General features: G+C 41.0%; 1 protein-coding gene and 1 non-coding gene across 2 annotated transcripts in view; one reads left to right on the top strand and one right to left on the bottom strand.

Moving 5' to 3' along the window:
* The window catches only part of Ppargc1a (PPARG coactivator 1 alpha), a 657,537-nt gene that overhangs the window by 387,119 nt on the left and 244,181 nt on the right, over positions 1-26,237 (top strand). The gene's annotated exons all lie outside the window — the stretch shown is intronic.
* On the bottom strand, positions 9,021-9,128 carry LOC116071630. Its single transcript, XR_004111034.1, has one exon. It is a non-coding gene; the product is annotated as a U6 spliceosomal RNA (small nuclear RNA).

The following is a 26,237-nucleotide window of genomic DNA, read 5'->3' as shown; positions in this document are numbered from 1 at the left end:
TGCCTGTGACCGTGGTGATGCGTTAGCAGTGGGGGAAGCTTGGGCTGCAGCTGCCCACATTATTCTTGGTTCCAGCCCAGTGCCCCCTCTCTCCTCTTTCTCATTGAATTTGATGCTTTATGGAAGCGGCAACGTCATAAAAATAACACTCTGCTGCATCCTTCACCCCAGGATCTCAAAGCCCTCTATGGACATTAATATTTATCGCTAGGAACCTGGGATGTCGGGTGAGAAATATTATCCCAATTTTACAGATGAGGAACTTGAGATTGGGTGGTTAAGTGACTTGGCAGAAGTCACTCTCTACCTACTGAGTGGTGGGACCATACCCTGGGAGAGATCCCAGAAAAGTATGCTGAGCCCTTGCAGAATGAGAGAGTGCCCTTTGTTTAATGGGAAGAAGAGAGTACCTAGGACACATTGGAAAAAGGCAAGGCGGGTGTGTCCTTTCCTCTCCCTGACTTTAGGTTCCCTTTTGCCAGAGTTGAGAGAGCTGACTCTCATGGCCTGTTCCCTTTCTCACTTCTTTGCCAATTAAATCTGCCAGGATATGTGGCTGGCACGTAGCAGACAGTTTTTTTTTTTTTTAAATAAAACTTTCCTCAAGGATGAACAGGCTGCTTGGGAGAAGGGCACCTCTTAACGGTCAAAGAAGAGGGGCCTGCCTCTGAAAGACAACCTGAAGACTTAGAAAGCTGAGAGGTAAATAGCCCCCAAATCAAAGGGCTCTTAGAGAGGCATTTAGGGAGGACAAAGCATTAGTGATAGACTTCTAGAACTCTGAGCTATTTTCATCTTTCATGTGAAATCTCTCCCGAGGAGTTTAACATTCCTCTGTGTAAACATGAGCTCTTTTGTGCCTGGAAAAATGCTTTGATGGTCTTTGTGGGTGAGGTCTTTATTTTGAAGAGATCTATTTGGTTTGGTTACAGGAAGACAATGCTGCAAGTTTTGTGCTAAGCCCTTAGTCCTGTGCCTAAGAAAGACAAGAACCATTGTCTCTCCACTCTGTTCCCACTATTTGATCAGTTAAAAAGCTCTGACACAGGTGTTAGACTATACACCACTAGGAATAGGGGACCACATGAACTGCCCTTCTGCTCTTCTGGGGCAGACTCTGAGTGGAGGCATGTAGGCATGGAAAGGAAAACTTATGGAAATGTTAGAGGAGCCACTGAGATGGTGACTTTGTGCCATGGAGACCCTAGGAGGAAATTCTGTTCACAGAGTATCTTCTTCCCACAGTAGCTGGGATGAGGCTGTCTTGCTGTACCTAGAACTTTGAGACATTGACTACTTGGTTCTTTTTGTGGAAAACAGACACTGTTCAGAAATGCTTGACCTAGTTGAATACAGTCATGGTCTATGGATATTATAAGAGGCAGCAGGAGTGGAGGATCTTGACTCTCATGCTGTGGATATCACAACAATCAACAATGCCCTTGCCATTTGTGACACACTCTGGGTATTGTTAGGGAAGATGGGGAAGTAATTGTGTTAGTGGCCAAATCACACAATTTCATAATTTCTTGTTAATTATTGTTATTGTTATTATTATTATTATTATTATTATTATTATTATTATTGCTGTTTTGATTAGTAGTAGTAGAGTGGCGTCTTTGGAGTTGTCACATGTTTTTTATCTGACTAGAAATATAAAAAGAGTAGGTTTGGGGCATGAGTCCTGTCTACTAAAGTCTTGACCAGACTATAACTATTAGCACTGGATTCTCTAGAGGCGGCTAGTACTAACAACGAGGTGAAGGAAGCCATACTCTTTAGTCGCTGAGGCTGTGTTCTCCCCAAACTCTCTGGAATTCAAGCCCTAGTCAGATTTCTGGCCCAAGACAGAATGCTTAAAGACTTCATCATCCACTCTGGGTAGAACAAAATAGCATCCTTTCTCTTGGTCCCATCTGAGCTCGAGGTCAACAGTAGGTAGATGCCAGCCAGTTTAAAAACAGAAGAAAGGATGTTGAGAGCAGGATATCAGAACTGGGAACGAGATCTACAGGGAGATGACTCAGGAGCTTGAACGTCTTTCCTCCTCATACCTAAAGCATCCCTTTCTGTGCGGTACGGTGGATCAAAGTATGCTCTTCCTGGTCACCTGGACTCCTCTTTGAAGAAGTGTGGCTGCATGTGATGTTCACTGGGTCAGAGTCCTAGTACCTAGAGCGGGAGAAGGATCTGTTTGCTACTGGCCCATGTGAGTCTCAGGGAAGTAGAGAACTAGAACAGTCTCATGATTTCCTATCCTCTCCCTCAGCTTCTCCTATGGCCACTCTTGCCCAGTGGAGTGGAAGCAGCGAGGACTCTACCCATTTGCTCCAATGAATTAAATCAAGTCATCAGGCCAAGGTGGCTGTCCTTTATCCCTGTGAATGAATCCAACCTCTGCCCTCCCCTCTGAAGCAAACCAGTGGAAACTGGGTCAGTTTGTAGAGAAACTTTATCAGAACTGCCTTAGTCTGTGATTGAGGTTGTTTTATATCGACTCTCAGGAGGACATTTAACACTGCCTGTAACTCTTCAGCCTTTTTTTTTTTTGTCCTGTATTTTTAGAACAAATAGCAGATATTTGTGGTATTAGAATAATAACAAGTGCTTCAAGAATTAAAGAAATAATTACATCAGTATTTATCATAATCTTTGGTCTTTGGTAGACATCTTTATGTTGACACCTGTAAAATAGGGTGGAGTATTGTCTGGCCCTGTTGCTGTGGCAAGGCAACTTACAGAAGGAGGTTTATTTGAGCTTACGGTTTCAGAGAGATAAGTACCCAGCAAGGCATGGAGGAAAGGCAGCAGGCAGACACGTTGGTCAGAGCAAGAAGCTGAGAATTCACATCTTCACTGATAAATATGGAACTAGAAAGTGAACTAGAAGAAGGTTGGGACAATGAGCTCTCCAAGCCCGTTTCCAGTGGCAGGCATACTTCCTCCAATAAGGTGAGACCTCATAAGTCTCCCGGAGAGGGTTAACAGTTAGGGACCAAGTATTCAAATATTAGGGGACATGTCTCACTCAAATCATCATGAGTGCCATACAGCCCTCACAGGCAGAATCTGCAATGGATTAAGTGGGTTAATTTATGTACAATGTTGGCCTGCCCTAGCTGACATAAAGTAAATCCTCAGCTGGTGTTGCTTAGAATAGTACATGCTCATTGCCATAGCTTTTTAAAATTAATATAAGGATTTTCAAGGAAAACGTTTTGAAATATTCTCCATTCCCTCTTACTGGTTAAACTTTTTTGTTAGATCTTCATTTTCATTTAGTGAGTGTGTGTGCGTGTACGTGGAGGTCAGAGGACAACCCACTGGAGTTGGATCTCTACTTCCATCACAAGGATCCCAAGAATTAAAACTAGGTTTTCAGGTTTGGTAGCAAGTACTATTACCTGCCAAGCCATCTTGTAGGCTCTCCCCATTCATCAATCCCTTAGTAAGAAGAAATATTTCATTAGAAAAAGGTCAAGGAGCCAGGCTACCATAATTCCTGACAGCTTGAATTGTACAGGCACCTCTTGTATACCTTCCTCCCTTCCTTAAATAACACCCACTGAGCTTGGAAAGTTTTAAATATTAAAATGCAGTGCTTAAGTGCTTTTGTTTCTACAGTTTTTTTTTTGTTATTTTGTTGCTGTTTTTATTCTACAAAAGTACCTTAAAAATAGCACAATCCAGCATTAGACAAATGTTTATCCGATTATATAGGCACATCAACCAGGAAAACCTAATAAGGTAGAGTTACTAGAAATTCTAAACATGAGAAACAGGCATATTAAAAGGAATGAAAAATTATAGGTATTACTGCTGTAAGCTGCTTGTAATATTTTTAAGGGTATATATTTTCCGTAATCCTGTTCTGAAGGGAGTTGCCTGTAACGTGAAAGAAAGCCAGTTTTCAGGTCGGCCCATAAGACAGGACAGAGAACCAGTGGATACTTTCAACCCTTTGTTTGCTGATGAGATCTTTGTAGTTGTTGTTTTGTTGTTGAAATTTTTTTGTTTGTTTTTGTTTTGCCTTGAGTTCTACAGAGTTTGATCTCTCCCATTGGAATCTTCAGAGCTTTAAAGCACAGGCTGCAGGTAAGCCTGAAACATAACTTTAGTGAGATTTTTTTTGGGGGGTCATCAGAAACTAGAGATTCTTGTGGATGGAGCTCACTAGGTGCGACTGTGACTGTGTGCTGCACTGGAGCCCACAGCGGACAGGCAGCTCTAAGCATCATATCTTCCAGAGTAGGGACACAGGAGATAGGGATGTGGGTGTTGCTGAGTGGTTTTGGCATTGAAGGAAATGGTGATTTGAGGTCACATTGCCCTAGATTTGGATAGCCCTGGGAATAACTTTGAAGAAAGAGATCCTCATAACAGAAGATGAGGAAAATCGGAGGGAGACCCCAGGGGAAGGGACATTTTCCCTGGTGTCATGAGTCCAGTGAGTGAGTGAAGTGGGAGAACCTACAATAGGCCATTCTTCTACAAGCCTGGCTCCTTGACCTTTTTTTCTAATAGAATATTTCTTCTTAATAAGGGATTGAGGAATGAGGAGAGCCTACAAGATGGCTTGGCGGGTAATAGTTCTTCTTCTTGTCTGGGGGTCGTCTTGATGAAGCTGTGATACTGTTCAGGGAAATGACTCTGGACAAGAGTGTGTGGCAGCCACAGCTGTGTCGGGATGTGTGCTTAAGGCGCTCTGGGGGAGAGGGTAGGATATGCAGTGTAGCCAACAGTGGTCACCTTCATCCTTTCTTCTCTCCCACACCAAAGGCTTCCCTGGAAGAGGAAGAGGGCCAGTGCTTGTCAGGAAGATGAATCATTAAGTGGAAAGTGAGCCCTGAGGGCAAACAGCTCTCTCTGCCTCTAAGTGAGGACAGTCCATTCCCACGACACCTTTCTTTCCATGAAGCCTTCAACCTTGCAATTCCCACCTAAATAAAAAATACCTGGAGTGGATTTGCATCAATACTTTGGATGAGTTCTGAGAGAAACCATGCGATGAAGGAGCTTGGTGATCCAGCAATTGCTTCCCTTGTCAGGTCCAGGGTGGTGTCACAGCAGAAAGCCCCCATGAAAGGATTGCTCCCAGTAACTCAGTTCTGCTTTATTTGCAGATGTTTTTCCTCCAGATAGCTACCTCACTGGCATGTTCTTGATGGTTGACATGACCTTGATTTGTGGAAATATACATGGCAATGAGCTTTCACAGAGCTTATGGTGACTTTCACTGGTAAAGCACCTCAAATGACACCTCACTGTGTGTATGTAATGTCCACCCCCTTCTCTTCCCTTTTACCTGGTCACTAGTCCTTAGCCTGGACGCTCAACCTTACTTTTATCTTTCTCTCTCAGGCTGAATTTCCTCCTGGTTGACCTGAACTCTCTCTTTTGTTTCCTTTCCCAGATTTACTGTTTATCTCATAAACACAAGGAGGGGGTTGCCGATCAATGCTGCCTGGGTGTGTGATGGGCAGAGGGCCTCTCGGGCGGGCGTGTTTGTGAGTGCGAAGGCAGCAGAGGTAAATTAGCTTGCAGATTTCAGCAGAGACTGTTATCAGCGTCCTCTGCCAAGGATCATGCAGAGTGCCAAATTACAATTGATTTCTCAATAAAATTGAGTTCAACCTTCCCAGTATAATCCGAGACAGAAATGACAGAGAACTGTCTCACTTTAAAATTTTTATTCTTTTCAGTCAATTTTGTTCTCGGAGGTTTATGATTGTTATTAGCCTTGGACCATGAGGCACTCACTTCCCCTGTCTTCCAGACTTCCCAAAACAGGTGAGGGCAGCTGAGAAACTCCAGCCCTAGATTCCCAGGCCACCTCTCTCGGGCGAGGTTTCTCACCTGATGCCACACAAAGAGGAAATTAGCCTTTAGGACTCCAGAACATAAATAAAAGTTTACGCACTTTAGTTTGAGTGGGTCATGCTTACAGCTTCATAGGCTATTCATGACAGATTGCTTCTTTTCTCTCCAAACCATTTCTCTCCCCTTGCCCTCTCCTATGCATGTGCCTGCCTGCTCAAACACACATGCTTATTCCTTACCTTCTGATCTGAGCCCATTGCTCTGAGAACCACTAGCCAAACAGCCTAATTAAAACACATTTTTTTCCCAGTCACTGGAGCAATTCCCTGAATGCTTTTCCTTGCCAGTGCCATACTGATCCTTCTCAATGTACTACCTGGATTCAGCTCCCCTAGAAGGCACCCTTGTGGCACAAGAAATCAATCCCTTTTTTAGCATGTTCTCTTCTGACCCTGGTAGCATGCCCCTTTCAGGAAACCAACCTCATCCTAGGAGAAATATAGACACACCACACTGAGGCCTCATGATGACCCCCACCACCTGCACTACCACTTCCATCTATCTCCAAGGCCACACTTGCATCATCTTCCAAAACATCAGTTCAGCATCTTTTACCACTGATGAAGAACCAGAACTGTGATCAATACATTGTAAATATTTAAGGCATTTTGACATATATCATTGTCCTGCCTCCCTCCAGTTGGTTGTCTCCAGAGAATTCCTTTTCAACCCCATCTTTATTTTGTGTGTGTGTGTGTGTGTGTATGTGTGTGTGTGTGTGTTTGTGAATGTGTGTGTATGAGTATGTTTGCAGAAGTCAGAGGTCAATTTTGGATGTCTGCTTTTATTGCTGTCTATCTTGCTTTTAAAGACAAGGTCTGTCTTTGAACCTAGGACTCAGTCATTCAATGAGGATGGCCACTCATCTCCAGGGAAGGCTTGCCCACTGTGGGCAGTATCATTCCCTGCTTAGGATTCTGGACTATGAAAATAAAGGAAGGGAGCTGAGCAGTGGTTTTTATTCATTCCTCTGTTTCCTGATTGTGGATTGGATACGATCTACTGCTTCAAATTTCCTGCTGCCTTGTTTTTCCCACTGTGATGATGACTTTAAACTGTGAGCTAAAACAACCCCTTTTTCCATTACTTTACTCTTCTGAGAATATTTTTATTACAGGAACAGTAAAGGAAATTAAGACAGAGACCTATCACTAGGTGTTCTGTACTGGCTCCCAGTTATGTAATGGAACACATTGCATTTCCTTATTTAAATAAGATTTCTTACATAATTAATAAAGTATAGTGATTGTAACTCATTTACCAATTGAGTAAAATTATGTTTTTACCATGAGAGTTAAATATACATATACAAATGTAAATGATGCGAGATTTTTTTTTTACCTAGTTGAAAATATCTTTAAGCACTTACCACACCAGAGTGTAACTTATTCCAGAGGTTAGATAAATAAGCAGCAGGGGGAAGAGAATAGCATTCCAAAACCATTAATAGACATGCATAAGCATAGAGTTAAAACTGACATGAAGTCAAGGTTCCCAACATACTCTGTCTTTTGTTTAATGCAAGATTTTACCAAGTTGTTTTCTCTTCCTGTATCAAGCATGTGTCGGTGCCCATCAAGAGTTTTCTTTAATTTTTGAAAGAGGATATTAAGAGGGAGTGTGCTCTCCAGCAGCAAACCATGCCATCCATATAGAAACATGCTCCCCTTGCTCCCAGGATATCTCACCTTAAAATCACACTCAGGTTCTTACCATTCCAGCACTGTGCCACTTTTTGAGCAGTTAGCTGCTGACTCAAATCCCCCCAATCCTAAGCATTCATAATGTCAGATCAGTAATGAGTGTGTACTTTCCTAATTTCTTCCACAACACTTTCATGCCATCCCTATCTTCATGGCACTCAGATGATTAAAGCCCTGTGTGTCCAAAGATTTGTCTGGCTGAGGAGATTGACAGCAAGTTATAGAATTCTTCTCATTGACTTTAGCATCCAGTACAGTGTCATAACTTCTATACTTATTACTTATCATGCTCTAATATTCTGTAGATGATCTCTGCATTTCATTGTGACATTTGCTGTGCTCTATCTTCTCAAATACTAGGGTCTTTAAAAACATCATCTCACTTCACTTTTGCAACTAACCTGAGGCTTTGCCCTCAAGCGGAGGAGCCACACTCTCTTATCTTGTTCCATGTTTGTGATCGGCAGAGTGGTAAGATTAAGACACGGGTCTAACATTGAAGCCAATGGTGATTGATCTTGACAGTCCACTTGCTTGGACTGAGAGATACGATTCGTTAAGCATCCTTCTAGGTGTATTTGAGATGATTAACCACAGGGTTCTCACTGGGTGAAACCATCCCTACTCAGACATGAATTAAGGGTCTCTGCTCCACTGCACCTTTCCAACACAGGGTTCTGGCCTCTCTGAAACCCAGGAAACCATGTAACTAGCCAAGCATGAACTACAATGTCTGGAAGCATGAGCCAAGATAAACCTATTGTATCTTTAAGTTGTTTTCTGGTCATCTGTCACACTGGTGAAAGCCCTGACAAACAGAAAGCTTTTGCTTTTACTTACTATTAATGTATTTGGAAGGATGTGGAAAATCTATCTAGTTATTCCATTTTGGGGGGATTGCAAAGATTTAGAATAGATGAACCCTTGTTATTTTTCTTTTGTATTACCCTCCATTTTCTCTTTTATGTCATGCTTAAGTCTTAAAGCCCCAAAAGGCTGGTGGTACCTAACCTTGAACCCATACATGTCATCTCATGTCCCTCTAGCTTTCTTTCTTTCTACAGCTTATGTCCATTTCACAAGTTAGGAATAATTCCCTAAACAATTGGATGAGCCCATGGATATTCTGTTTGATATATATTAGGTCAACCTTAAACTGGACAGAAGTCGGACCTTAAATTCTGCTGAACTTAAAAAAAAATGACAATATAGAATTTTTTTTTATATAGATCAGAATGCTTATTTGACCCCTTAACGTAAAATGACACACAGAGGTAAAGTTGTTCTGCTATTCCTTATATTGTTTTTGAGACAAGGTCTTGCTATCTTTCCCTGGCTGGCCTGGAACTTTGTAGGTAGCTCAGGCTGTCCTTGGGTTTGCAATTACCCTCTTGCTAGCTCTTACATGTGTGAACTGGTCTGAATTCTTTTTTTTTTTTAAGTATGGAACACTTCACGAATTTGCGTGTCATCTTTGCGCAAGGGCCATGCTATTCTTCTCTGTATTGTTCTAATTTTTAGTATACGTGCTGCCGAAGCAAGCACTTGTCTGAATTCTTAATGAAAGGTAATATTATGCGAGTGTGAGGTTAATGCCTGAGAGCTAATGCTTTTCACTTCCTTAACCCTTCCTTCTCTCATCTGTGAAATGCAATAAAAATGAATCTAACTCTTTGGGCTCATGTAAACTTTGTAGAGGAGGCTAAACTTGTAAGGAAAGCTTAATAGAGGACAAATCAACAGCCACAGCATGCTGCTGCAAGCAGCCCTCATTATTGTTGATTACTTAGGGTAGAATTTAGTTTACATAATGTTCTGCTTCTCTCAAATACAAAGATGGGTCCTTTGAACCTGCTCTCTTCCAACCCAGAGAGCAGGAATCATACCTTTCACCAGGCTCCCAGTTCTGAGTATAGTATCTGGTGTCCTGTAGAGCACTTGTGTGGATGGGTAGAGCTCTACGGAAAGACTAGGTCTCCAATACACTGCTGATTGTATTTGGTCTCTAGGCTGATAGAATTGCTTTTGAGATAAGCCAGTTGTCAATGTGCATTTAAGGATCACACTACAATTTGTAAAAATGAGTTTCACAATGCCAGAGAACAAGAGAGCCAAAAATATTTCCTTGAAGCAATGGGATTAGAAAGGGAAGGTGTCAAGGAGCCAGACACACTGCTTTACATGAAGAGGGAAGTAGCTGCACTACTGAAGCACTCGGATTCAGGGGAATTAATTAGTGATTTTGGCCTTCCCCCTAAGTAAATTGCACAGAGAAGAAGGTTGCTGGAGCCAAAGGCAAGCAGCTTTTTGTTAAGAGAGCAAGAAAGCTTCATAAGAAGCTGAACCAAAGAGTATTCTCAGCCACTAAACTACATCGTATAAATCAGCAAAATCATAATATTTACTCCAAGGAATCTTTTAAAAGAATGAACAAAGGAAATCATTCATGAAAAATTAACCTAAAAGAATATAGAATGAATATTAGGAACCATGGAAATAAATAGTTCTGTGCATAGTGTGCTTGATTAAGCACACTAATGGAGAAGAATATAGACAAATCAAGTTTTGGATCCTCTTTGAGTTATTGCTTTGTTTTTTAAATGCCCTTTTTTTGTTGTTGTCTCTTTTGTAGAAGGACAGCACACCTGCTAACTCTATTGCTAATGTCACACTGGAATCCCTAGATGCCATTGATTAGTGTTGGGAGGTGGGAGGTGATGTGTCAAAAGGGCATGTAGAGGTTGAAGTAGGCTGTTCTGGGTTTTGGCAGGTGGAACCAACCATAACCATGGAAAATGGAAAAGTGAATAATCTACAAATAACCTTTATAAAACTAAAATCCCTCATGGAAGACTTGGCGAAGCTCAAAGGAAAAGAGCCATGGACAGTCATTTTGTTTTCACGGTTTCTACTTTGGCTGGTGTTGGAAAGTAGAATGCAGGGAGCAACTACAGCTTCTTCCATGCTTGCTTCCATTTTTAGATGACAGGGGCCACACTGACAGAACTCACTTTCCCTCCAGGGTTTTCTCCAGATTCACCCCAGTTGGCTACCTGGTGTGTTTTCCTAAAATCTGTTCTTGATTTTATTTTATTTTACTTTTTCCAAACAGATTTTTCTTTATCTGGGTGGCACTTCTCAAATTCTCCCTCTCTCTGGCTATCCTAATAAATCTATTAAATCTCAAAAGGCACTGCCACAGATTTTTTTTTTAAATTTTATGTAAATTTAAGAGAAAAGCGATGAGAATAAATGTGCTTTCACCATAAACATATGGATACTTCAGAATTCCCTTAATAAAGGCACTCAAAGGGCAGAGTGTCATCTCCACTGTACATGTGAAGATGCCCATACACTCACTAAAGATAGGAAGATATCTTAAGTTTCTTTAGCCAAAATTGATTTTTCAAGTAACTTGGCTGAGGGCTAAGGTGCCAGTTAGTGTAGTGTATTTGCCTATGTCTATGAAGCCTTAAATACTGTTTTGAGAGTTGAAAAGAAAAAAAAAACAGATTTTAAAAAGGAAACAGTGAATGCAAATGAGTTGACTGATGATGGGTGAAAGGTGAGTGTGAGCATTAGACGGTGGAGGATGTAAGCTCTGTGGATAGCTTGACCGAAATGATTTAAAAAAATAAACACCAATAGCAATACTGAAATTCTTCTTTTATAAATCCCATAGGCTCATATTGCTCTATTTTCTCAGGTACCATTGGGGATGAGAGACATTCCATTGATGCTGCCAAGTCCTGCTTCAGTCCTGTCTGAGTCCTGATTCCATGGGACATCACATTGGTCTATTCGTGCTTGATTTACCTTCTCTAGAAATAATTCTCAAGCTTTAAGAAACCAAGCCATTAATTGTGTTGACTGAAGGAAAGCCCCCATGCAGATTACACTAACTATGAGGACTGAAGAAAACTGATGAAAACAGAGGCAAAGTAAAGTATTATCCAGAGTAGACTTGAAATGGCCAGTGTTGCTTGGAGAGGAACTTGGAACAGAGAGTGGAGATCAGGAGATCATGGAATAGGTATCTATAGGTTTGTGTTAGAGCACGCGTGCGTGCGCGCACGGGAGAGAGAGAGAGAGAGAGAGAGAGAGAGAGAGAGACAGAGACAGAGACAGAGACAGAGACAGAGAGACAGAGAGAGACAGATAGACAGAGAGACAGACAGAGACAGATAGACAGAGACAGAGACAGAGACACAGAGAGACAGACAGAGAGAGAGAGGCAGAGAGAGACAGAGATAGACTGCCATTAGGGTGGCAGGAATGATGAATGAATTAAGGCATGACTTACTGCATGCACAAAGAGAGGTTGAAGCAATACCACATAGATAGCCCAGTGGGGGAAAAATGGCAAAGGGAAAGGGAAATTAGTTAACACTAAGACACTGTTGCATGAATAACATTCATCTGAAGACTTGTGCACATCAAAAGATGAGCTTAGTATAGTCTGAAAGATCTGTATTTTCCCATTTACCTACTAAGTTCAATGTTGATGAACCAGAAAATGCAGGAAGTGAAGTGTAAAGTCTAAAGAGTTGGAGAAAACGTTTGAAGCATTTGGGATCCCTCCAAGGAATGAGATTAACTCACTGTTCTGTGTGATTAGAGGTGACAATATGCATGACCAACCATGTGCCTCTGTGTATCTTCATAAATAGAAGTTTGGGTGGTGTCACAGCTTTCTGGCACCCTGGGATTGGCTCACTTCACTTGCTTGGTAACTGCTGGCTACTCTGCTGATTGAAAGGGAATCATGTCAATCCCAAATGAGTAATTGTAGTGTGAGGGTTCTATAGCCTGCTTTCTGTAGGGGTTCAAATTCTTACTATGTACAGTTAATATAATTGTACATCAACATCACCATTAATTGAAGCCTTTGTCTTCTAAGGCAATTCTCTCTTCACAGATATTCCCACTCTCACGTTACAGTATTTCCTCTGCACAAGAAATGAAGGTTTAGTGAGGTAGGGAACTCGCCTCGGTGCACTGAGCTGGTGCATGGAACTGAGGTCTTCTGGCTCAGTACACATTCTTGGAACTAGGGTAATTCTTTCTGTGCAAGAATTAGGATGTAGGCTCTTGCTGAGTCATCACATGCTACCCAGGGAAATTAGGAAGCAGTGACCCTGCAGCCTCTGAGCCATTCCCCTGAGGACTTCTGGGCCTGGTAGGGCTTAAACTACATGTCTGTTTAGAGAAGTTTCCCCTCTCTCCCTGTTTGAGCATTGCCCAGGACCGGCAGAGGACAAGTACAAATAAAGAAATGTCCTTGGCTGTCATGTGTGCTGCCTGCATAGAGGTTTGAGGACTCTTGTCCACTTGAAAGATTTCTTTGGGTGTTGCACAAGTGGCCTTCCTGCTGCTGCAGAGTGGAGTGTACATTCCAGTGACCAGCCTTGCCAATTAACTGGGTGGCTTGTGCTCTTGTGGAACACTATGTCACTGTGTGTCATTTTGAAATGTGCCCAGTGCTCTTAAGGCTCAGAGGTTCCGCAAACTGAACTCAGTATGTGTGATGCCTGCAATATCTCAGAGTGGTTGCTTGTGCTTTAGCTTAGATGTTGCGTTCCACGTTCAGGATTCAAGATGTCCTTTTCTGGACAAATGAAACCTGAAAATGCTTGTTGGATAAAAGGGAAGTGTGAATTCTTTGCTAAACAATCCAAAGTTGCCATTCTGACCCCACATAAGGCTTTTGGGAAGCCACTGTGATTTTGACTAATGATGTTTTATTTCTAACACTTTCGTCTGTGCTTGCAGGCACAGTCGTGGTTCTTTTATGAGACTCATCACAGTACAGCTCAGATTAGAATCTAGACCTGAAGGTCTTTTAAAAGAGGACAGCATTGTTAGAGAAATGGTGGACAGAAGTGACAAAGAAGTATCTCATTTGGCTTCTATGTGAGTGAAAGAAATCTGCAGAGGAGGCAAGTGCTGGCTCAGTAAAGGTGGGGGAGTCTTTATTGAATCCAACTGTCATCTTGCTCAGAAAAACTCCAGCGTTTGTGGTAGTTTACAACTAAATGAGGTAGTTGATGTCTCTTAGAATGCAATTGAGGTTGTGTGATTATTTGTCAAGCTAAAGGTTGTGTCCATACACATTGATCCCAGAATCAAAAATGGAATCTAAAATGTTGACTCCTTGTCCTAGAAGTGAGGTTTCTTTCAAATAGAACCTCTCTCTTTCTTCCTAAGTGGTGTAAAGGGGCAGAAAGGGTGAAAAATAAACTAAAGGTTATTAAAGTCTCAACTTTCTAGATTAACTTGTTTAAGATAAATTAGCAATCATAACCAGCATTACCATAAAAATCTTAACTGCATTAATTGTTCAACATATTTATTTCTTGTCATTTTTATCACTAGCCTCATTTTGGAAATAGATAAACCCAATTTCATAGTTTACAACTTGGCAAACTACTACCAGATGAATCACTGAGGGTGAGCTAGGGGACAGTGTATAGGAAGGTATTGGAATGATTTCATCACGTGTCATAGAGACATCATATTTGAACTGTCTGGGGAAAGGCATCTTGCATTGACAAAGGACAGTTAAGCAAAGACAGGTTTATAAAATATGTTGTACCTCTAGTGAATATATTGTAATCTACTGGGAACCCACAGTGGCATGGAGAGGGAAAATGGAAACTGAAAGGGTGCCATTGTCAGAGTGATAAAATCTTTGACTGCAAGTATGTAGAATTCTAATCATTTCTCTTTTTGGGCAAAAGAGTACTTGAAGGGGTAGAGCAAAGTAAGTCAGGGAAGGTGACAGTGGACCGTCAGGGTTGTGCTTTTAGGGAGATTAACTTGGCAGCAGTGTATTGGATAGAGTCGGGGCAGGGTATCTAGGGGAGCAAGAGACAACAGGATGAGATGGTCCTTTGGACTTCTGAATTGAGTTGTGCATACTCCAGATGAAAGGAAAAGTTATCTCCTGGCTCAGTAGAGAGGATCAAGGTGGGAGAGGCGATGAGAAGCAAATGTTCCTGTGTATTAACCCCACCCAGCTGCCCTTAGAGCAGATTAGGAAGTCATGAGTGACAAAGAAAACTTTGGAGATCATTTAGTATTTATGAACAATGTTAATGAAAGTCACCAAAATAATCAAAGAGAACTTTGCTAATAAGGGACTTAACATAGGATAACAAAGAAAAGCACTGACTAACAAGTCATGAGTGTTATGGACTTCATATGTTCATTCTCTTTAGAATCATGTCCTCAGGTACATCTTTTATCCTTATCTATGTTTGAACTAAAAATAGAGAGGCTAATTTATATTCCCACAGGACATACCTGCATTTATTTACACTGTCATGATATTTAAACAAATTCATTTATATTTCCAGAAGGATGACTTTAGAGTACAGGGTCATTAAGATGTTTGACATTAGAAAAAAGACATGAACCAAGGTTTTCTTTCACTCTGTTTTCAGTGACATTTTTGTCTTGTATCTACTGCATAGATTTTTGCTTCCCTCTGAACTACACAGAACACGGGAAGAAGCCAGGAGCTTAAGGAATATAAGTAGCACACATTTTATGGAGTCGAGGATTTTCCAGTGTACTTTAAATATTAATAGCCACTGATGGAGACCTCAAGAGACTGAAACATGTTGGAGTGTCGGACTTCAATCTTTCTTTGTTTTCCATATAAATCTGTTCATGCTGGACCATGGAGGAAGTGTACAGGCAGGGCAGATGACTGCTTGAAGTAGATTTTTCCCCATTCTAACATATGCATTTTTTCCTAATGGGGTAGTTGGGCATATACATTTTTAATATTATGAAGCCATGGATGTTAATGAACAGAAGCCAGCTGAACACATATCAGCCTCTTGGGATACCAGGCTTTGGAATGCTGAGGAGGTTTAGTGTATGATAAAACTTTAAGAAATCTTTTTCAGAGATTTTAAAAGACATTTGCTTATCTGTAGTCCAGATGGCAAGTACTGATGATAAATAGTGAACTGAAAAAGTGAGTAAAACCATGACAGATGGAAAAGGAGTCCAAAAGTCTTTTTGATAAAAACACTCACATGATGTGAAGAAAGAGGAGAGAATAAAGAATAAACTAATAAAGATGCAGTATCAAGCAATATTTGACACCCCAATTCATTGTCAAGAGAGTCTGGCTTTTGATGAGATGTTTCCTTATGAGTTCTTTCTCTCTCACTTCTCTCTCTCTCTCTCTCTCTCTCTCTCTCTCTCTCTCTCTCTCCTATGTGTGTGCATGTGTGTGCATGTGTGTGCATGTGTGTATGTAAACATGTATGTAGGTAATATCAGAGGCTAAAGAGCGTATAGTGTTCCCTGATAGTGTAGCTATAGGTGGTTGTGAGTTGTCTGATATGGGTGTGTGAACTGAACTCTGGCCCTCTGCAAAAGCAGCAAGCACTCTTAATTTTAGTTCAGTCTTTTCTCCAGCCTCTCCCTTCTTATAACTTCTTATTCCACAATCAGATACTCTAAAGTCTGACACTTCAAAAGATCAGCATAGTCTCCATACCACCCATATCTGAAAGTAAAAGTCACCTTGCTACATTTGTGTATTGTACTTTGAGGTCCATCCATGCAGGTGCTTTAAGGTATCTTTCAACTCTTTGAAACTGTATCACAAAATTCATGACCATAGACCATGTGCAGCTCTGAAGAGAGGTCTCTGTAATTTTTTTTCTCATTTAGGTTCTCTAAAGGGTTTGTAACCCTCCACAGGAAGAGAACCACTGGGTTAATGGAAGGTAGCCCTATCAGTCAGGATTCTGGCAGGTAACAGATGGCACACTAAAATGGGGTTAGAGTTTAATGAAGAGACCATTTTCAAAAGTATGGGGAAGGGTGAAGGAAATCAACAAGTAGTGTCTCCCCTCGGGTTCACAACAGAGGAGACCTGGAGATGGCAGAGAAGCAAGCTGATTCTGTGTCCAGAGAGCTATAGCTATTGCCAGTGGAGAGGATGCATTTCAAGAATGCAGGCTTTGATGGAGGAAACAATCTCTCTCTCAACCATGCTCAGCAGAGAAGGCATGGAAAGGTGCAGAAGCACCCATTTTATTGTCTTCTTGGCCTTGACTGTATTGTTAGTGCCTTCCTAAGTCTCAGACTACTCAAAGTTCAGGCTTTAAAAGCACAGATGGTAGCAGAGGGTACATCAAGGATCTGAGGAACCATAGAGAATGCCCTACATGGCTATATTAGCTGGCACATTTCAGTATAAACTCAATGCCTGCTCCCCTCCTGCCAGTGGGGACTGCAGCCAAGTTCTGCCATAATAATGTGCTCAGCTTAGAAACAGTTAGAACCCAGAGTAATGCAAATGTAGTTTTATAATTTTCCAAACCTTCAGCTCTATGAGATTATTCTAATTCAGATATATAACCATTCAAGAGTCAGCAGCTTAAAATTAATTTCATGTTAAGGCAATTGTTATAGATGTTGGGATCATTTTTAAGGCATTTAGACGCCATGAGGACCTTTTTTTGATCCCAAATTCTGGAGATGCAAAGAAGGAAAAAGAGTGGTTTCCTCACACCTGTGGACCAAAGTATTCTGAGTAGAACTGAACAGGCACCTGGCTTTATTTCAGTTAGAGGCTTGAATTTGTAAACTCTGGTATTGCATTAACTCATTGTATGGAGCTCATCGTTGCAATTAGACTGCATTTTAAGTTTATTAGTAGACTTACTAATGTACTCTTAAAAGGCTTTATCTGGAAGGCAGTCAATATCCAAAGCCAATAGAAGTGAAGAGCTTTGCCACATGCTCCTTCGCTGAAAATCGTGTTATCAATTTTCATGTGACTGTTAATCAATTAGAGTGACAGAGAGATGATTTGAAGTCAATTTTCTGTTTATTGCTAAATTAGCATTTGATCACATGAGCTTATTTTGGGTTTTAAAAAGGCTCTGAATTCTTCTTTTTTTTTTTTTTTTTTTTTTTTTTTTTTTTTTTTTTTTTTTTTTTGGTTTTTCGAGACAGGGTTTCTCTGTATAGCCCTGGCTGTCCTGGAGCTCACCCTGTAGACCAGGCTGGCCTCGAACTCAGAAATCCACCTGCCTCTGCCTCCCAAGTGCTGGGATTAAAGGCGTGCGCCACCACGCCCGGCTAATTCTTTTGTTAGGAGGCAGAATGTAGGAGAACTCAATGACAGGAATGATCCTTTGTGATTTCAAAAATATTTGCATATCAAGATGCAAACTTTAAATGTAAGTTTTTCCAAAGGATGGCATGCCTGCTATGCAGTTGGGCTGCCACATCTTACAGGTGAAAAGTGATCATGCAAAATGTCACACACAAGGCAAACGTACTTAGTCAGAGGGAAGCCAGAGAAGTGAACCACATGTCCAATGTTTTGTGGTTTAGATTGTACTCCTAAAAATGAGCAGGATTCCAGTCTTTCAAGCCAAAGGAGTATACCACAGATACACTCTCCTTAGAATACTATGCAAAGATCAGACCATTATGTATCATGCTATCTCATGGCCAAATTATTGCTTAGATATTGACAGCATCAATAGGAATGAAATGAATGACTGAGACATGATGCAGTGTTGAGGCTTGGTGAAGATGTGAAAGTGGTAATTATCTCCTTACTGAAATCTTGCTGTAGGCCCTCACACTTTGCAGAGTGTCTTTGGGAGAGAAACTTCTGTCAGCCACTGGAGAACTTGCTATAGGCTGCTCATTGTTTTGGCATAGTCTTCCCAATTTAAAAGAAAGAAACCAAGTCCACTCTACATGACTAGACACTGATATTAGTCTCTGTCTAGTTGTTACCCCTCCCTCTTTCAAAGGAAGGGAAATTGTTGAAATGGGGAGCAGTTTATATATCACTGAATAAGTTTTGTCCAACTCTGAAGAAGCAAAGTCTACAAAATGCTAAAATTTCTAACTCAGAGCACGAGGTCAGATTGCCCTCTCTTTGTATTTTAAGAATTGACTTATATTTAGGCTTTTTTTCCTTATCTAAAAAACAAAGGATTAAGCAAGAGGACTCTAAGGATTTCTATACCCTTAAATATTCAGCTTTGAGAATTACCTGGGGGGAGGGCATGATGCCTCTCAAACATAGAATATAATGCCAATATCCCAATTATAAATCAAATAGTAGGGAATCTGAAATGCAGACATTATATTTCTCAAAGAACTTCAAGCCCTTGTAATTGTGTATTTTCAATTACTCAGCAGTGTAATTGAATCACTAAAGTATGGCTCCTTAATTTATGTTGGATAGTAGGTAGATAAGCTTACTATCACAAGTGTTGCACATTTGGCTTTTCTCTCTTTAAGACAAACTTCCAATTGAAGTGTGGAATAAATTACCGTGAATTTGTGATGATTCACAGTTATGGAAGGAACGTTGTTAAAGTGCAGGGGTGGCAGGCTGCATTTTGTCCATATATCTGGACAAGTGATGTTGAGTTTAAATTACTTATGATCATACTTAATGGTGGGCCAACACATACACTGTTGTCTTTTCTGTGTGTGTAATTAAATTGTGTAAGACAAGACCTTACTGTGGCTCTTCACTATTAAATCTCAGTGGCGACGTGAGGTGAGGCTGGCAGTGCTCCGTGAGGGAAATACCAAGACTTAGGGGTGAAGGGAGAGGATTTGCTGGCTTCCTCCATTAGCTGCTCTATTTGAATTCAGAATGCCTGTTTAAGTGTAGTGTCTGGGGTGCACTAGCAAGGTTTAATAGAATTAGCGTAAAGCTGAGTCCATTGTGTGGAGAGAGCCATTTGCCTTCATACACACTGAAGGAGGTAGGGGAGCACTGAAAGAAAAAGAGAGAAGAAATACACAGAGAGCAAAAGGAGAGATTCCTCCTACCACATACACTCCAGAGATCCCAGTGGGAACGCTAACCTCTGGCAGAATACTGGGAACATTGTCAGGACCTGGATGGAGGATGTTGTTCAACTAGATTTAGTTGAAAGAGAGAATCAGAATCACAAGTTGGTGCCAAATAACCTTGGAGGGTTAGAGTCAGGAGAGGCAATTACTCCAGCTCCTGTCCCTGAACTGTAAATATCACTTACAGACTTTGGCTCCAAACCTGAGTTAATTGCATTGGCTCAGGGGGATCCTGGGTTAGAGAGAATGGGTGCTATTGATTTTGTCTATTTAAAGAAGGTTTAGGCAACCTCCACTGCACCCGGGTCAATTCTCTGTTACTTGGTCACCCTTTGAGTTAGAGCAGTCTCATCTAGAGGTGACAGAGACATCCCAATTTAGTTTTACTGAGGAGACAGCAGTAATCCTAAGTGAGAGAATGCAGCCACAGACACTCCATGCCTGTTTTCTCTACAAGGTCACAACATTCTTTCGGTCATCCAGTTATGTATAGGTGAGCTGTACAAAGAAAGTAGATTTTCAAAGCAAGTGGGGCAATCCAAAGCCAGTCCATTGTCACCTTGCAAGACCATGTACTCTGGTGAAAAACAGTGGTGGAGGTGTCCAGTCTGATTTTGTTAAGGGCCACCATAGAGATAGCAGCAATCTGAATCATTCTAGATATATAGGTCAACACAGAGTTGTTGTCTATTTGGTCCAGGCCCCATACAAGGCTCTGGGATTTATGGAGTGAACCAATCATGACTTTTGCTTCTTTGAGTTCTTTAGGACCTAGTGGTGTTGGCAGTCAGCTAAGTGGATAAAGGAGCTGTACTGTGACAGTGTGCATTGGCGCAGAGGGATCCTGGGCTATAGAGCCTGGGTACTATTGAGTTTTTTCTATTTCAGGAATGTTTAGGCAACCTTAACTGCACCTGGGTTAGTTCTCCCTGTTTGTCCAGTATTCTTTGAATTATGACAAGTCCTCATGTATGCGTGCATAAATATACACACACATACACACACACTCACACACACCCCACATATACAAAGAAGAAGCACATAGGTGGTTTGACAAATTCATTGAGGTACAAACATAGGCAAGCCCACTGCACATATGCACATGTGAACATATGTATCTTTTTCTTTTGTATATTTGGAAAATCTGTCAGGGATTCAAAGACGATGCAGGCATACAGTTAGGGAGGCCCTGCTTCTCCACTTGTAATAGAGCAATACTTAGAAATAAAGTCATAACTGACTGCCATGTTGACAGGTTTCTTTCAGAAGCATGGCTGTAAATAAGCTGGAGGTCATGTGCTCTCTCTTAGGTCGTGGGTGCTGAAACATGAAAGCAGTCAAACAAAAATAACCCAAGGAACATGGTCTATTTGATTGTAATTAATGAAGCTTCCATTTTCCATTTTTACTTTGGGCAACACTCCCTGAAAATGACCAAAGATAAATGCAATCTAATAATAGCAGTGGTTGCAACTTTTCAACAAGCATCTCAAATGTGGGGCCGCTTCTACCATCAACCATGTAATAGTCAACATCAAGAAACTAAGGCTAGAGGTTACATCTAATTATGAAGGTTAGTACATGGCGGCACCAGGAATCCAAAGTAGACTCTTCGATTCCCAGGGCTATTTGGCTGCTAAGCAATGATGCTTAGAGAGGAGCATCAGTGTTTCTCAAGGGTCTTATCCACGTTTTGGGGTGAGGACTGTCTTTTGGAATATTAATATCTATAATATATAATATCTCCTGACTTCTTCAGGAATTCTTGGAGACAATGACACATGCAGAACACTAGCTAATAAGAAAAAGAAATCTTAATAGTCTCAAATAAGCTTCCATGCTTACTGAATACCTGACCTTTGTATAAGTGCCTTACAATGAGATTTCTTTTCAAACACATATAAAGATGCTACAGTAAGTTGTATAAACTATGTTAAAGTGAAGTTTACAGCACAGTGGAGATTTTTGTCTGTGTGAACTATTTCCAACAGCCTAGAAACTTCTGCAGTGCCCCTTTAAAGTCAATAGCATATATAAGAGATCATTTCTACTATTATCAGTGACTTTTGCCTGTTATTGTACTATATAAGTGGACTCAGGCAGTATTGATCTTTTACATCTGTGTTGAGTCTTTAAGAAACATCTATAAGACATTGCTATGTTTTTCATGAGTCAGTGTCTGTTTACTCTTTTGCTGTGTGATGCTGTATATCATTAATTAACAGCATTTCACTTAGTGCTCCAGTGTATGGACACTTTGGGTTGTTTTGAGTTTTGGAGTAATGCAGTTAAGTCTATTAAACTATTAGGGTTTTATTTATGTTTTGACTCAGTGGATATGTTTTCTTCTATATAAACTCAGAAGTCAGATCTCAGGGTCATGAAATAGGATCATACTTCAGTAAATATGGCCAAGTAGTTTTATACAGTGATTGAACCCATTTACAGGCTTACCAGCCTATCTCTTGTCCTTTTTTCCACGTAAGTGCTTTACATCTAATTTTCAGAGGAGCACCATGAAATTGGAATTATTCTCATTTTACAGATGAGGATACTGAGGTAGAGACATGTCAAATAATTTTTTTTCAGGCTTACATAGCTATTCAGTTCAAAAGAGAAGATTTTAAGTCAGGCTGGCTTCTAAACATTTTGCCATTTAGCGGGGATGCTCATGAGAGATAAACATGTGATTATACTTCAAGTCAGTGAATATTAACTTCTACTACAGTTTGCTGCTCTCAATCTTAACAATGGCACACATATTTATTTAATAACCTAAGATACAAATCACTGTAGCATTTCCAAAGTCTTGTAGCTATTTAAGTACTGATTACTTTTATATTAGAAAGGGTTCAAAATAAATATAAACTGTGCATGGTGGGCCATGCTTACAATCTTAACTCTTTGAGAGGCTGAGACCAGAAGATAACCCTGAGTTTGAAGGAAGCCTGGACTATACAATGAGTTGCAGACCAGCCTGGGTTATAGAATGAGATGTTGTCTCAAAAACACCGACACACACACACACACACACACACACACACACACACACAGAAAATGAGAGAGAGAGGGGAGTGGGGAGAGAGAGAGAGAGAGAGGGAGAGAGAGAGAGAGAGACTAGATAAATAAATACGTATGCCTCAAAGGGACATTGCTTTGTGAACCACACAAAATCACTTAATGCATTATTGTAGCAATCATAACTTATAAACATTTGATTTAAACTTTGACCTGAAAAAGTACCCATTTCATCAATTTCAAAATATTTGTGACTCTTTATATAGTTAACTGCATTATTTTATTTAGTGTCTTAGCCCCATAGAGGGACATCTACTTCTAACTAGCTGCTCAAGCATGTCTCACACAATTTATTTTGTTTTAGCTCTTATGCTGGCCTCTCAGATGCAGAGAAATGGAGGAACCATGATTATCCATGGTTGAATGTTTTAGTACTGGGGAGTACGCCATGGGTTCATGTGTTTCAGGGATGCTCAGGGGATTGATATTGTATTTGTGCGTGCACGCACACACACACACACACACACACACAAACACACACATGTCTACACATACAGGGAGCTCAGAGGATAACTGTGGGAATTGTTCTTCAGGCACCTTCTCTGTTTTGTTTTGAGGCTGAGTCTCTCATGGGCTTGGAACTTAGACCAAGCTAGCCCACCAACAAGCTCCATGGCCCTGATTGTACTTCTCTTTTGGCCATCACAACCATTTGCAAGGGTTGAGGGACTTGAACTCAGGGCTTCCTGCTTTTGAGGCGAGAGCTTTACTGACTGAGCTGTCTTCACTGCTACATCACCTGGCTTATTTACTGACTTTCGCTTGTGCCCTTTTTCTGATTTAGGGTAATAAAATAAAAATAGATACTGGAGAGTCTCGTTTTCCTTGATCTTATGTATCTTGAAAGACAAGACCCTTGACTAACTTCTGAGCTCTTTCTGGGGCAGATACCTGCATCTTTGTTTGGGATACATTGCTGATGCCCAACAGACATCTTTCGAATCAGTTATTTAGTGATGCTCTGCCACTCTTGACCCACACCACATGCACACGTGTGCATCTGAAGATGAATGTGAAAACAGATTCTTTGGAGCCCCGGGCTTCAGAGCCAGGGCTTGGCCACGGGGATATGAATGGTGCTTTTGAAGGAAAACTGGTTTGAAAGCAGCTTAAATGTAGCAGTAAATGAATATGAGTCGGAGTTAAGCACCCATCACCCGCCTCCATGCAGTCCCTGCTCTCCCAGACATTTGGAGCCATTTCTGCTGAACTCCGCCTAGTCAGTTTCCCACCGGATAACAGCACGCGGCAGGAATAACGGCTTTTGCCTGAACGTGTGCCCGCTCTCTCCATCAGCCACTTGAAGGCATTTCGGAATTGTGTGCTTTTCTTTTCTTCTTTCTTTTTAAACAGCATATAAAAGTAAATTGAATTCAATGCTAGTAAAAAGGGTGGCTTATGTCTGAGACAAGGATGTGTTCTTTCAAGTCTAAATGGAATGGCAAAAAAACCTGAATGCAAGGTGTTATTTCCTGTGGGGCAAAGAAAGATTATTTTCTACTGTCACTCTCTCTGTACTGCTCTTGATTCTCTCACTTTTTCTTCATGGTGTGTGTATGTGTGTGTGTGTGTGTGTGTGTGTGTGTGTGTGTGTGTATGTGTGTGTGTCTACCTCTGTGAATCTTGCCTTCCCAATTTTATTATGAAAATGTAAGTACAAACAAGCATGAATTATTCTCTAGCAGGCACTGTATACAATACTAGGTGATCATATATTTAATCAGAGCTCTCTGTCACTTGTTAGCTGTGCCACTTTACAAAAGTTAGTTAACGTCTCTGTGCTTGTACTTCCTCGCTTGAGAAATGGAGACAATAACAAGGCTTTGAGGAAGGAGCTGTAATTATTCTGTAGACCAGGAAACTGGGAGGGAGGAGTTACTGGTTCTAGGTCACACAGGTGATAGTTGTTGGACTAGAGATGCCTGAGCACTTCTAGCCCATGAGTATAGCTCTCAAGCCTGTGTTTACTGTTTTTGAATTCATGTATGTGAATCACGAAAAAGAGCATATTTTTCACTCAGAATGACATACTTATTCTTTTTTTAATTGCAAAGTCTATCATCAATGGGAGGAGAGGCCCTTGGCCCTGTGAAGATTCTGTGCCCCAGTGTAGGGGAATGCCAGGGCCAATAAGTGGGAGAGGGTTGGGTGGCAGGCATGGGGAGAGGGGAGGCAACAGGGGTTTGTTCTTGTTGTTTTTGTTTGTTTTTTGGAGGGGAAACTGGGAAAGGAGAAACCATATGACATAAAAATAAAGAAAATATCTAATAAAAATTAATTAATTAATTAAAAAATTCTTGTTGAATGTGTAAATTGTATATACGAAAGGGTGTTTATCTGCCCCGTCTGAACTGTTTTAGGGTTGGTGCTACCTGCCAGCTGTGTAATGTTGAGTGCATTTTTAACATGGAGGTATACCTTATGCAAAGTGTCTGAGTTCAGTTGAGATAATATTAGGTAGTTGAGATCACCTGAGCTAGAACAGGTTCCAATGATAGGTCTAATACGGGTTATAAGCATCTGTTTAACAAATACTCTATGCTCCACTTGAGACCGGAGGATGAACAGGACAGACACAGCAAATTGTCTCTTGGAAGCTTCTTGTCCAGTAGGATGGTACACAAAATAGATGCACAATGTCCCATCTGGACAATGCTGAGAGAGAAAGAAACTTAGCTTCATGTGCCTAGCTGAGCGTTTGGCTCTGTAGGTGATTATCAGTGAGTTCCTGCTGGATATGATGGATCCTCCCAGCTGCTCCAGATCACCAGAGTGGCTTAAAAATGCAAATGCCAGGCAGGGAAAAGGGGCCTGAAAAGGCAGAAACAGGCTGAACAGGGCTGAATCAGCAGAAACTGCAGTCAACTGAAATCAGGAAGAACTGGAGGCCAGTGGCCAGTTGGGAGCTGGACCCCAGGAGGAATTTGAACTTTGAGGGACACCATGAAAGAGGGAAGAGAAAGAGCATGCTAAATTGGCACCCCGTGAACAGTCTGTGCAGCTGGCCTGCCCTGGGATGGACTATGGAGCAGGTCCTTAGTCTTGGTGAGCTTCTGTTCCTTAATGCACAAGAAAATCTAAGTAGTAATACTAAGTAGGATTTGCTATGATATTGTTGTGTAAAGGCTGAGAACGAGAGCAATGAGTTCTCCAAAGACTGCTTGGTGTGTCACAGCTATTTGGTGTTGGTATTTATTATTTTTAGTATGCATAATCCTTGTTCCAACTTCCATATTTTAAGGAAGCATCTTATATAATAAAACCTTCTGCTAATACAAAGTTAGTTTTTTTGGCCTTTAGAATCCACTGAAAGAATAGTCCGTGTAATGGTGGTGTGGGAGCATGCTTCGTCTGAGACAGAGAAGAAGTCTATCACTTGTTCAACAACTGTTGGTAGGAGTTTGTGGGACAGGTACATCTCTGCCTGTGTTTCTCTTCTTTACAAGCAAAATCTTGAGTTGGCCTGGGTCTACCCAAGGTCATCTCCAGTACTGAGATTCTATGGCAATCACTGGAGACTCCACAGGGGACGATGGCAAAGGGAACTACTGACATCTCCTGCCAATTTAAACTTATTGCAGTACTTCTTAGCTGGGGTGATCTTTTCTTTCTCCTGACCCATGAACATCTTTAGTTGTTGCAGCTGGATGGATGCCAATATGTCTATGAGGTCAGGGGTATTTCTAAGTACCTCAAAATACATAAGACAGA

The sequence above is a fragment of the Mastomys coucha genome, unplaced genomic scaffold (assembly GCF_008632895.1).
Source record: "Mastomys coucha isolate ucsf_1 unplaced genomic scaffold, UCSF_Mcou_1 pScaffold22, whole genome shotgun sequence".
NCBI lineage: Eukaryota > Metazoa > Chordata > Mammalia > Rodentia > Muridae > Mastomys > Mastomys coucha.
The sequence above is the reverse complement of the archived record's forward strand: the minus strand, read 5'-3'. Positions and strand labels throughout refer to the sequence as shown.